Here is a 13,091-nt window from a genome sequence, read left to right as displayed (position 1 = left end):
TTCTAGTTTATTTGTGTAGAAGTCTCTGTAGTATTCCCTGATGGTAGTTTGCATTTCTATGGGATCGGTGGTGATATCCCCTTTATCATTTTTTATTGCGTCTATTTGATTCTTCTCTCTTTTTTTCTTTATTAGTCTTGCTAGTGGTCTATCAATTTTGTTGATCATTTCAAAAAACCAGCTCCTGGATTCATTAATTTTTTGAAGTGTTTTTTGTGTCTCTATTTCCTTCAATTCTGCTCTGATCTTAGTTATTTCTTGCCTTCTGCTAGCTTTTGAATGTGTTTGCTCTTGCTTTTCTAATTATTTTAATTGTGACGTTAGGGTGTCAATTTTGGATCTTTCCTGCTTTCTCTTGTGGGCATTTAGTGCTATAAATTTCCCTCTACACACTGCTTTGAATGTGTCCCAGAGATTCTGGTATGTTGTGTCTTTGTTCTCATTGGTTTCAAAGAACATCTTTATTTTTGCCTTCATTTTGTTATGTACCCAGTAGTCATTCAGGAGCAGGTTGTTCATTTTCCATGTAGTTGAGCGGTTTTGAGTGAGTTTCTCAATCCTGAGTTCTAGTTTGACTGCACTGTAGTCTGAAAGATAGTTTGTTATAATTTCTGTTCTTTTATATTTACTGAGGAGAGCTTTACTTCCAACTATGTTGTCAATTTTGGAATAGGTGTGGTGTGGTGCTGAAAAAAATGTATATTCTTTTGATTTGGGATGGAGAGTTCTGTAGATGTCTATTAGGTCCACTTGGTACAGAGCTGAGTTCAATTCTTGGGTATCCTTGTTAACTTTCTGTCTCATTGATCTGTCTAATGTTGACAGTGGGGTGTTAAAGTCTCCCATTATTAATGTGTGGGAGTCTAAGTCTCTTTGTAGGTCACTCAGGACTTGCTTTATGAATCTGGGTGCTTCTGTATTGGGTGCATATATATTTAGGATAGTTAGCTCTTCTTGTTGACTTGATCCCTTTATCATTATGTAATGGCCTTCTTTGTCTCTTTTGATATTTGTTGGTTTAAAGTCTGTTTTATCAGAGACTAGGATTGCAACCCCTGCCTTTTTTTGTTTTCCATTTGCTTAGTAGATCTTCCTCCATCCTTTTAGTTTGAGCCTATGTGTGTCTCTGAGCGTGAGATGGGTTTCCTGAATACAGCATACTGATGGGTCTTGACTTTTTATCCAATTTGCCAGTCTGTGTCTTTTAATTGGAGCATTTAGTCCATTTACATTTAAATTTAATATTGTTATGTGTGAATTTGATCCTGTCATTATGATCTTAGCTGGTTATTTTGCTCTTTAGTTGATGCGGTTTCTTCCTAGTCTCGATGGTCTTTACATTTTGGCATGATTTTGCAGAGGCTGGTACCGGTTGTGCCTTTCTCTGTTTAGTGCTTCCTTCAGCAGTTCTTTTAGGGCAGGCCTGGTGGTGACAAAATCTCTCAGCATTTGCTTGTCTGTAAAGTATTTTATTTCTCCTTCATTTATGATGCTTAGTTTGGCTGGATATGAAATTCTGGGTTGAAAATTCTTTTCTTTAAGAATGTTGAATATTGGCCCCCACTCTCTTCTGGCTAGTAGAGTTTCTGCTGAGAGATTCGCCGTTAGTCTGATGGGCTTCCCTTTGTGGGTAACCCGACCTTTCTCTCTGGCTGCCCTTAACATTTTTTCCTTCATTTCAACTTTGGTGAATCTGAGAATTATGTGTCTTGGAGTTTCTCTTCTCGAGGATTATCTTTGTGGCGTTCTCTGTATTTCCTGAATCTGAATGTTGGCCTGCCTTGCTAGATTGGGGAAGTTCTCCCGGATGATATACTGCAGAGTGTTTTCCAACTTGGTTCCATTCTCCCTGTCACTTTCAGAAACACCAATCAGACTTAGATTTGGTCTTTTCACATAGTCCCATGTTTCTTGGAGGCTTTGTTCATTTCTTTTTATTCTTTTTTCTCTAAACTTCCCTTCTCACTTCATTTCATTCCTTTAATCTTCCGTCACTGATACCCTTTCTTCCAGTTGATGGCATCGGCTCCTGAGGCTTCTGCATTCTTCACGTAGTTCTCGAACCTTGGCTTTCAGCTCCATCAGCTCCTTTAAGCACTTCTCTGTATTGCTTAATCTAGTTATATATTCATCTAAATTTTTTTCAAAATTTTCAACTTCTTTGCCTTTGGTTTGTATTTCCTTCTGTAGCTCAGAGTAGTTTGATCATCTGGAGCCTTCTTCTCTCAACTCGTCAAAGTCATTCTCCATCCAGCTTTGTTCCGTTGCTGGTGAGGAACTGCATTCCTGTGGAGGAGGATAGGTGCTCTGCTTTTTAGAGTTTCTAGTTTTTCTACTCCGTTTTTTCCCCATCTTTGTGGTTTTATCTACCTTTGGTCTTTGATGATGGTGGTGTACAGATGGGATTTGGTGTGGATGTCCTTTCTGTTTGTTAGTTTTCCTTCTAACAGACAGGACCCTCAGCTGCAGGTCCGTTGGAGTTTGCTAGAGGTCCACTCCAGACCCTGTTTGCCTGGGTATCAGCAGCGGTGTCTGCCGAACAGCGGATTTTCGTGAACCGCGAATGCTGCTGTCTGATCATTCCTCTGGAAGTTTTGTCTCAGAGGAGTACCCAGCCATGTGAGGTGTCAGTCTGCCCCTACTGGGGGGTGCCTCCGAGTTAGGCTGCTCAGGGTTCAGAGGTCAGGGACCCACTTGAGAAGGCAGTCTGCCCCTTCTCAGATCTCCAGCTGCGTGCTGGGAGAACCACTGCTGTCTTCAAAGCTGTCAGACAGGGACATTTAAGTCTGCAGAGGTTACTGCTGTCTTTTTGTTTGTCTGTGCCCTGCCCCCAGATGTGGAGCCTACAGAGTCAGGTAGGCCTCCTTGACCTGTAGTGGGCTCTACCCAGTTTGAGCTTCCCAGCTGCTTCGATTACCTAAGCAAGCCTGGGCTATGGTGGGTGCCCCTCCCCCAGCCTTGCTGCTGCCTTTTGTTTGGCTATGCCCTGCCCCCTGAAGTGGAGTCTACAGAGCCAGGCAGGCCTCTTTGAGCTGTGGTGGACTCCACCCAGTTCGAGCTTCCTGGCCGCTTTGTTTACCTACTCAAGCCTCGGTAATGGTGGGTGCCCCTCCCCCAGCCTTGCTGCTGCCTTGCAGTTTGATCTCAGACTGCTGTGCTAGCAATCAGCGAGACTCTGTGGGCATAGGACCCTCTGAGCCAGGTGTGGGATATAATCTCCTGGTGCGCCATTTTTTAAGCCTGTTGGAAAAGTGCAGTATTCGGGTGGGAGTGACCCGATTTTCCAGGTGCCATCTGTCACCCCTTTCTTTGACTAGGAAAGGGAACTCCCTGACCCCTTTCGCTTCCGGAGTGAGGCAATGCCTCGCCCTGCTTCGGCTCGTGCACAGTGCACGGTGCGCTGCACCCACTGTCCTGCACCCACTGTCTGGCACTCCCTAGTGAGATGAACCCAGTACCTCAGATGGAAATGCAGAAATCACCCATCTTCTGCGTCCCTCATGCTGGGAGCTGTAGACCGGAGCTGTTCCTATTCGGCCACCTTGGCTCCTCCTTTTCCTCATTTTCATGGATTTATCTACCTTTGATCTTTGAGGCTGATGATTTTTGGGTGCAGTTTTTTTGTGGGGGTCCTTTATGTTGATGTTGTTGCTGTTAGGTTTTCTTCTAACAGTCAGGGCCCTTTTCTGCAGGTCTGCTCCAGTTTGTTGGAGGTTCATTCCAGATGCTGTTCACCTGGGTACCACCATTGGAGGCTGTAGAACAGCAAAGATTGTTGCTTCCTCTGGAAGCGCTGTCCCAGAGGGGCACCAGCCTGATGCCAGCCGGAGCTCTTCTGTATGAGGTGTCTGTTGACCCCTATTGGGAAGTCTCTTCCAGTCAGAAGGCACAGGTGTCAGGGACCCACTTGAAGAGGCAATGTGTCACTTAGCAGAGCTGGTGTGCTGTGCTTGGAGAGTCCCTCTTGTCAGTATTAGCTGCCCTCTTCAGAGCTGGCTGGCAGGAAAGATGAAATCCTCTGAAGCTACACTCACAGCTTCCCCTTCCCCCAGGTGCTCTGTCCCAGGGAACTGTGGGCTTCGTCTATAAGACTCTTACTGGGGCTGTTACCTTTCCTTCAGAGATGCCCTTCCCAGTGTGGAGGAATCTAGAGAAGGAGTCTGGCCTCAGCCACTTTGCCAGACTGTGGTGACTCCGCCCAGTTCAGGCTTACCACCTTCCTTAGCACTGTCAGTGGAAAACCGCCTACTAAAGCCTCATTAATGGCGGGCGCCCCTCCCTCCGCCAAGCTCTATTTTCCCAGGTCAACTTCAGAGTGCTGTGCTGGCAGTGAGAATTTCAAGCCAGTGGTTCTTAGCTTGCAGTTCTCCACTGGGCAAGAACATTTGGCTCCCTGGCTTCAGCCCCCTTTCCAGAAGAGTGAACAATTCTGTCTTGCTGGAGTTCCAGGCACCACTGGGGTACAAACAAACAAACAAAAAAAACCCTGCAGCTAGCTGTGCCCAAACAGCCGCCCTGTTTTGTGCTTGAAACCTAGGGCCCTGGTGGTGTAAGGACATGAGGGAAATCTCCCGATCTTCAGATTACAAAAACCATGGAAAAAGTATAGTTACCTGGGCTAGCACAGTCCCTCATGGCTTCCCTTGGCTGGGAGAGAGAGGTCCTGGGCTGCTTCTTCCTAGGTGAAGCGATGCCCCACCCTGCTTCTGCTCACCCTCCGTGGGTTGGATCCACTGCCTAAACAGTTCCAGTGAGATGAACTGGGTACCTCAGATGAAAATGCAGAAATCACCCGCCTTCTGCGTTGGTCTCACTAGGAGCTGCAGATCGAATCTGTTTCTATCTGGCCATCTTGGCTCCTCCTTCTGGGAAATGCTTTTCCCTCGACTTCAATTTGGGCATACATGTGTGAATCCATACCAGAGACAAGCCCTATGTGTGCCCCTTTGTTGGTTGTAATAAGAAGTTTGCTCAACTAATCTGAAATCTCACATTTTAACCCATGCTAAGGCCAAAAACAACCAGTGAAGCGAGAAAAGACCCTTCTCGACCATGGGAACCATCTTCCAGGAGTGTAATTGGGAATAAATATGCCTCTCCTTTGTATATTATTTCTAAGAAGAATTTTAAAAATGAATCCTACACATGTAAGGGACATATTTTGATAAAGTACTCATTAAAAAAAACCTTTAATGACATTGCTAAGATGCTCTATCTTGCTCTGTAATCTTATTTAAAAAACACGGTGTTTTTATGAAGTATGGTCCCAACAGGAGGACAATTCATGAACTTCACATCAAAAGACAATTTTTCCCCTTCCTGTGTCCATGTGTTCTCATTCTTCAATTCCCACCTATGAGTGAAAATATGCGGTGTTTGGTTTTTTGTTCTTGCGATAGTTTACTGAGAATGATGATTTCCAATTTCATCCATGTCCCTACAAAGGACGTGAACTCATCATTTTTTATGGCTGAATAGTATTCCATGGTGTATATGTGCCACATTTTCTTAATCCAGTCTATCATTGTTGGACATTTGGGTTGGTTCCAAGTCTTTGCTATTGTGAATAATGTGGCAATAAACATACGTGTGCATGTGTCTTTATAGCAGCATGATTTATAGTCCTTTGGGTATATACCCAGTAATGGGATGGCTGGGTCTAATGGAATTTCTAGTTCTAGATCCCTGAGGAATCGCCACACTGACTTCCACAAGGGTTGAACTAGTTTACAGTCCCACCAACAGTGTAAAAGTGTTCCTATTTCTCCACATCCTCTCCAGCACCTGTTGTTTCCTGACTTTTTAATGATTGCCATTCTAACTGGTGTGAGATGGTATCTCATTGTGGTTTTGATCTGCATTTCTCTGATGGCCAGTGATGGTGAGCATTTTTTCATGTGTTTTTTGGCTGCATAAATGTCTTCTTTTGAGAAGTGTCTGTTCATGTCCTTCGCCCACTTTTTGATGGGGTTGACTTCGGGGACTGTTGTGGGGTGGGGGGAGGGGGGAGGGATAGCATTGGGAGATATACCTAATGCTAGATGACGAGTTGGTGGGTGCAGCGCACCAGCATGGCACATGTATACTTATGTAACTTACCTGCACATTGTGTACATGTACCATAAAACCTAAAGTATAATAATAATAATAATAAAAGAAAAAAATAGATTAACGGGTAAATAAACCATAGTACATTTAAAAAAAAAAAAAAGACAATTTTTTTCATGTTTCTATACCACTTTATTATAATCATTATTACACTTTAAGTTCTAGTGTATATGTGCACAACTTGCAAGTTTATTACATAGGTATATATGTGCCATGTTGGTTTGCTGCACCCATTAACTCGTCATTTACATTAGGTATTTCTCCTAATGCTATCCCTCCCCCTACCTCCCGCCCCACGACAGGTGCCAAACTGTGATGTTCTCCGCCCTGTGTCCAAGTGTTCTCATTACTCAATTCCCACCTATGAGTGAGAACATGCGGTGTTTGGTTTTCTGTCCTTGTGATAGTTTTTGTTCAGAATGATGGTTTCCAGCTGCATCCGTGTCCCTGCAAAGGACATGAACTCATCCTTTTTTATGGCTACATAGTATTCCATGGCGTATATGTGCCACATTTTCTTAATCCAGTCTATCACTGATGGACATTTGGATTGGTTCCAAGTCTTTGCTATTGTGAGGAGTGCCACAATAAACATGCACGTGCATGAGTCTTTATAGTAGCATGATTCATAATCCTTTGGGTATATACACAGTAATGGGATCACTGGATCAAATGGTATATCTAGTTCTAGATCCTTGAGGAATCGCCACACTATCTTCCACAATGGTTGAAATAATTTACACTCCTGCCAACAGTGTAAAAGCATTGTATTTCTCCACAACCTCTCCAGCATCTGTTGTTTCCTGACTTTTTAATGATTGCCATTCTAACTGGTGTGAGATGGTATCATATTATGGTTCTGATTTGCATTACTCTGATGACCAGTGATGATGAGGCTGCATAAATGTCTTCTTTTGAGAAGGGTCTTTTCATGTCCTTTGCCCACTTTTTGATGGGGTTGTTTTTTTCCTGTAAATTTGTTTAAAGTTCTTTGTAGATTCTGGATCTGGATATTAGCCCTTTGTCAAATGGGTAGATTGCAAAAATTTTCTCCCATTCTGTAGGTTGCCTGTTCAATCTGATTGTAGCTTCTTTTGCTGTGCAGAAACTCTTTAGTTTAATTAGATCCCATTTGTCTATTTTGGCTTTTGTTGCCATTTCTTTTGGTGTTTTAGTCATGAAGTCCTTGCCCCTGCCTATGTCCTGAATGATATTGCCCAGGTTTTCTTCTAGGGTTTTTATGGCTTTATATCTAACGTTTAATTAATTTTTGTATAAGGTGTAAGGAAGGGATCTAGTTTCAGCTTTCTACATATGGCTAGCCACTTTTCCCAGCACCATTTATTAAATAGGGAATCCTTTCCCCATTTCTTTTTATGGCCAGGTTTGATAGACAGGTGGTTGTATATTTGAGTTGTTATTTCTGAGGCCTCTGTTCTGTTCCATTGGTCTATATATCTGTTTTGGTACCAGTATCATGATGTTTTGGTTACCGTAGCCTTGTAGTATAGATTGAAGTCAGGTAGCATAATGCCTCCAGCTTTGTTCTTTTGGCTTAGGATTGTCTTGGCAATGCAGGCTCTTTTTTGGTTCCATATGAACTTTAAAGTAGTTTTTTTCCAATTCTGTGAAGAAAGTCATTGGTAGTTTGATGGCGATGGCACTGTATCTATAAATTACATTGGGCACTTTCAGGATATTGATTCTTCCTATCCATGAGCATGCAATGTTCTTCCATTGTTTGTGTCCTCTTTTATTTTGTTGAGAAGTGGTTTGTACTTCTCCTTGAAGAGGTCCTTCATATCCCTTGTAAGTTACATTCCTAGGTATTTTATTCTCTTTGAGGCAATTGTGAATGGGAGTTCACTCATGATTTGGCTGTTTGTCTGTTACTGGTGTACCGGAATGCTTATGATTTTTGCACATTGATTTTGTATCCTGAGACTTTGCTGAAGTTGCTTATCAGCTTAAGGAGATTTTGGGCTGAGACAATGGGGTTTTCTAAATATACGATCATGTCATCTGCAAATAGGGACAATTTGACTTCCTCTTTTCCTAATTGAATACCCGTTATTTCTTTCTCCTGCCTGATTGCCCTGGACAGAACTTCCAACACTATGTTGAATAGGAGTGGTGAGAGAGCGCATCTCTGTCTTGTGCCAGTTTTCAAAGGGAATGACTCCAGTGTTTCTCCATTCAGTATGATATTGACTATGGGTTTGTCATAAATAGCTCTTATTATTTTGAAATATGTTCCATCAATACCTAGTTTATTGAGAGTTTTTAGGATGAAGTGCTGTTAAATTTTGTTAAAGGCCTTTTCTGTATCTATTGAGATAATCGTGGTTTTTGTCATCGATTCTTTTTTTGTGATGGATTACTGATTTGCATGTGTTGAACCAGCCTTGCATCCCAGGGAAGAAGCCCACTTGATCATGGTGGATAAGCTTTTTGATGTGCTGCTGGATTGTTTGCCAGCATTTTATTGAGGATTTTCTCATTAATGTTTATCATGGACATCGGATTAAAAGTATCTTTTTTTCATTATTATTATTATTATTATACTTTAGGCTCTATGGTACATGTGTGCAACGTGCAGGTAAGTTACATATGTATACATGTGCCATGCTGGTGCGCTGCACCCACCAACTCGTCATCTAGCATTAGGTATATCTCCCAATGCTATCCCTCCCCCCTCCCCCCACTCCACAACAGTCCCCGAAGTGTGATGTTCCCCTTCCTGTGTCCATGTGTTCTCATTGTTCAATTCCCACCTATGAGTGAGAATATGCGGTGTTTGGTTTTTTGTTCTTGCGATAGTTTACTGAGAATGATGATTTCCAATTTCATCCATGTCCCTACAAAGGACGTGAACTCATCATTTTTTATGGCTGCATAGTATTCCATGGTGTATATGTGCCACATTTTCTTAATCCAGTCTATCATTGTTGGACATTTGGGTTGGTTCCAAGTCTTTGTTATTGTGAATAATGCCGCAATAAACATACGTGTGCATGTGTCTTTATAGCAGCATGAGCCGTCAGAAATAATGCCACATATCTACAACTATCTGATCTTTGACAAACCTGACAAAAACAAGAAATGGGGAAAGGATTCCCTGTTTAATAAATGGTGCTGGGAAAACTGGCTAGCCATATGTAGAAAGCTGAAACTCGATCCCTTCCTTACACCTTATACAAAAATCAATTCAAGATGGATTAAAGACTTAAATGTTAGACCTAGAACCATAAAAACCCTAGAAGAAAACCTAGGCAATACCATTCAGGACATAGGCATGGGCAAGGACTTCATGTCTAAAACACCAAAAGCAATGGCAACAAAAGCCAAAATTGACAAATGGGATCTAATTAAACTGAAGAGCTTCTGCACAGCAAAGGAAACTACCATCAGAGTGAACAGGCAACCTACAAAATGGGAGAAGATTTTCACAACCTACTCTGTTTTTTCTAGTTCCTCTGCCAGGCTTTGGTATCAGGATGATGCTGGCCTCATAAAATGAGTTAGGGAGGATTCCCTCTTTTTCTATTGATTGGAATAGTTTCAGAAGGAATGGTACCAGCTCCTCTTTGTACCTCTGGTGGAATTCGGCTGTGAATCCGTGTGGCCCTGGACTTGTTTTGGTTGGTAGGCTATTAATTATTGCCTCAGTTTCAGAGCCTCTTATTGGTCTATTCAGTGATTCAACTTCTTCCTGGTTTAGTCTTGGGAGGGTGTATGTGTTAAGGAATTTATCCATTTCCTCTAGATTTTCTAGTTTATTGGCATAGAGGTGTTTATAGTATTCTCTGATGGTAGTTTGCATTTCTGTGGGATTGGTGGTGATATCACCTTTATCATTTTTTATTGTGTCTATTTGATTCTTCTCTCTTTTCTTCTTTATTAGTCTTGCTAGCAGTCTATCAATTTTGTTGATCTTTTCAAAACACCAGCTCCTGGATTCATTGATTTTTGGAAGGTTTTCTTGTATCTCTATCTCCTTCAGTTCTGCTCTGATCTTAGTTACTTCTTGCCTTCTGTTAGCTTTTGAATTTGTTTGCTCTTTCTTCTCTAGTTCTTTTAATTGTGATGTTTGGGTGTGAATTTTAGATCTTTCCTGCTTTCTCTTGTGGGCATTTAGTGCTATACATTTCCCTCTACATACTACTTTAAATGTGTCCCAGAGATTCTGATATGTTGTGTCATTGTTTTCAAAGAACATCTTTAGTTCTGCCTTCATTTCGTTATTTACTGAGTAGTCATTCAGGGGCAGGTTGTTCAGTTTCCATGTGGTTGTGCGGTTTAGAGTGGGTTTCTTAACCCTGAGTTCTAATTTGATTGCACTGTGGTCTGAGAGACAGTTGGTTGTGATTTCTGTTCTTTTACATTTGCTGAGGAGTGCTTTACTTCCAACTACGTGGTCAATGTTGGAATAAGTGCAATGTGGTTCTGAGAAGAATGTATATTCTGTTAATTTGGGATGGAGAGTTCTGTAGATGTCTATTAGGTCTGCTTGTTTCAGAGCTGAGTTCAAGTCCTGGATATCCTTGTTAACCTTCTGTCTCGTTGATCTGTCTAATGTTGACAGTGGGGTGTTAAATTCTCCCATTATTAATGTGTGGGAGTCTAAGTCTCTTTGTAGGTCTCTAAGGACTTGCTTTATGAATCTGGGTGCTCCTGTATTGGGTGCATACATATTTAGGATAGTTAGTTCTTCTTGTTGAATTGTTCCCTTTACCTTTATGTAATGGTCTTCTTCGTCTCTTTTGATCTTTGTTGGTTTAAAGTCTGTTTTATCAGCGACTAGGATTGCAACCCCTGCTTTTTTTTTTTTTTTTTTTTTTTTTTTTTTTTTTTTTTTGCTTTCCATTTGCTTGGTAGATCTTCCTCCATCCTTTTATTTTGAGCCTATGTGTGTCTCTGCACATGAGTTGGGTCTCCTGAATACAGGACACTGATGGATCTTGATTCATCAGTTAATATTGTTATGTGTGAATTTGATACTGTCATTATGATGTTAGCTGGTTATTTTGCCCGTTAGTTGATGCAGTTTCTTCCTAACATTGATGGTCTTTATAAATTGGCATGTTTTTGCAGTGGCTTGTACCAGTTGTTTCTTTCCATGTTTAGTGCTTCTTTCAGGAGCTCTTATAAGGCAGGCATGCTGGTGACAAAATCTCTCAGCTTAGTTTGAAGCTTAGTTTGGCTGGATATGAAATTCTGGATTGAAAATTCTTTTCTTTAAGAATGTTGAATATTGGCCCCCACTCTCTTCTGGCTTATAGAGTTTCTGCCAATGGTTCTGCTGTTAGTCTGATGGGCTTTCCTTTGTGGGTAACCCGACCTTTCTCTCTGGCTGCCCTTAACATTTTTTCCTTCATTTCAACCTTGGTGAATCTGGCCATTATGTGTCTTGGGGTTGCTCTTCTCCTGGAGTATCTTTGTGGTGTTCTCTGTAATTCCTGAATTTGAATGTTGGCGTGCCTTGCTAGGTTGGGGAAGTTCTCATTGATAATATCCTGAAGAGTGTTTTCCAACTTGGTTCCATTCTCCCTGTCACTTTCAGGTACACCAATCAGACGTAGATTTGGTCTTTTCACATAAAGACAATTTTTTATACAACAGTGTTAAAAATGGGACTTCTTTTCACATTGTTGTAAATACGAAGCTCACCTGTTGTTTACAATTTTTAAAATTTTGTGTTTTCCAAATGTGCATATTGTACACTTTTGGGGGATATGCTTAGTAATGCTATGTGTGATTTTTCTGGAGGTTGATAAGTTTGCTTGCAGTACATTTTCTTTAAAAGAATGGGCAGCTACATGCATACTTCAAAAATATTTTCCTATAAAAGAAGTTATATAGGTTTTGTTTGCTATCTTAATTTTTGTTGTATTCTTTGATGTTAACATATTTTGTATAATTGTATTTTATAGCTATATTGAATCATGTAGTATCAAATATTAGATGTGATTTAATAGTGTTCAATTTAAACCCATTTTTAGTCATTTTTCCAAAAAATACTGCCAGATGCAGATGTTCAGTGTAATTTCTTTGCTTGTTCAGTTACAGAAAAAGGTGCTCAGTTGTAGAAAGTATTGTACCTTTTAACACCTGATGCATACATCACATGTAAAAAGAAAAGCAACAATAAAATAGCAATCATTAAGAAAAAATACGGCAGAACAAGCTTTATAAGCACAGTCTTACTTTCTTTTGTTATCCAGAATTCTTATGATTCTTAAGCCTCCCAGAAACTGGAAGTTGAATAAAGCAACTCAAGTTTCCTTTATTTTGCACTCGATTACAGCAATTTATAATTTTTTTAAAAAGTTCCTCTGAAGGTATATCTGGATCATCTGACATTACTGAAGAAGCACCATGTCCAGCCACTGCTTTTTTTCATGCAACCAGAGAGCAGAAATAAGGATCAGAAAATACTGAATAGAGTTCAAAGCTCAGAGGTACCAGGTTGCAGCAGAAAAATCCAGGTCTAGTTCTAAAAATGAAAGTTTGTCTTGTTTGAGAAGTTCACAGACTAGGCATATTAGAAGTGTAGTTTGTGATAAAAATAGTCTCATTAATTTCACATCCAGCTCTTTTACTAGTGTTAATCTGGGAGAAAAATGAGAAGCAAATGGTGACTACTTATATGCAGAATATTTTATTAATTCCAAGGTATTCTGTTAACTTGGTCTTTGCCTTATGATACAGAAGTAGCATTTACAATTTTTTTCAAAAAATACTGTTTGCATATGTTGTTTTGTGATTTGACCTAAATGTACAATTTTGTATGAGCCATAATAGATCATTACCAAAATGTGAACTTTCAAAATAGTTACAATTATATTGAATTAATTGCTTTTGTAGCTCACAGGCGTTTCTGTATCCCCATTATGAAGGTTTTGCAACTAAACTTATACCTAAAAATCTATTTTCTCCTGGATATATGTTAATATCATTGAAGCAAAAAGCTATGCTTAAAT

This window comes from Pongo abelii, chromosome X (genome assembly GCF_028885655.2).
Source record: "Pongo abelii isolate AG06213 chromosome X, NHGRI_mPonAbe1-v2.0_pri, whole genome shotgun sequence".
Taxonomy (NCBI): Eukaryota; Metazoa; Chordata; class Mammalia; order Primates; family Hominidae; genus Pongo; species Pongo abelii.
Note: the sequence above shows the minus strand (reverse complement) of the source record.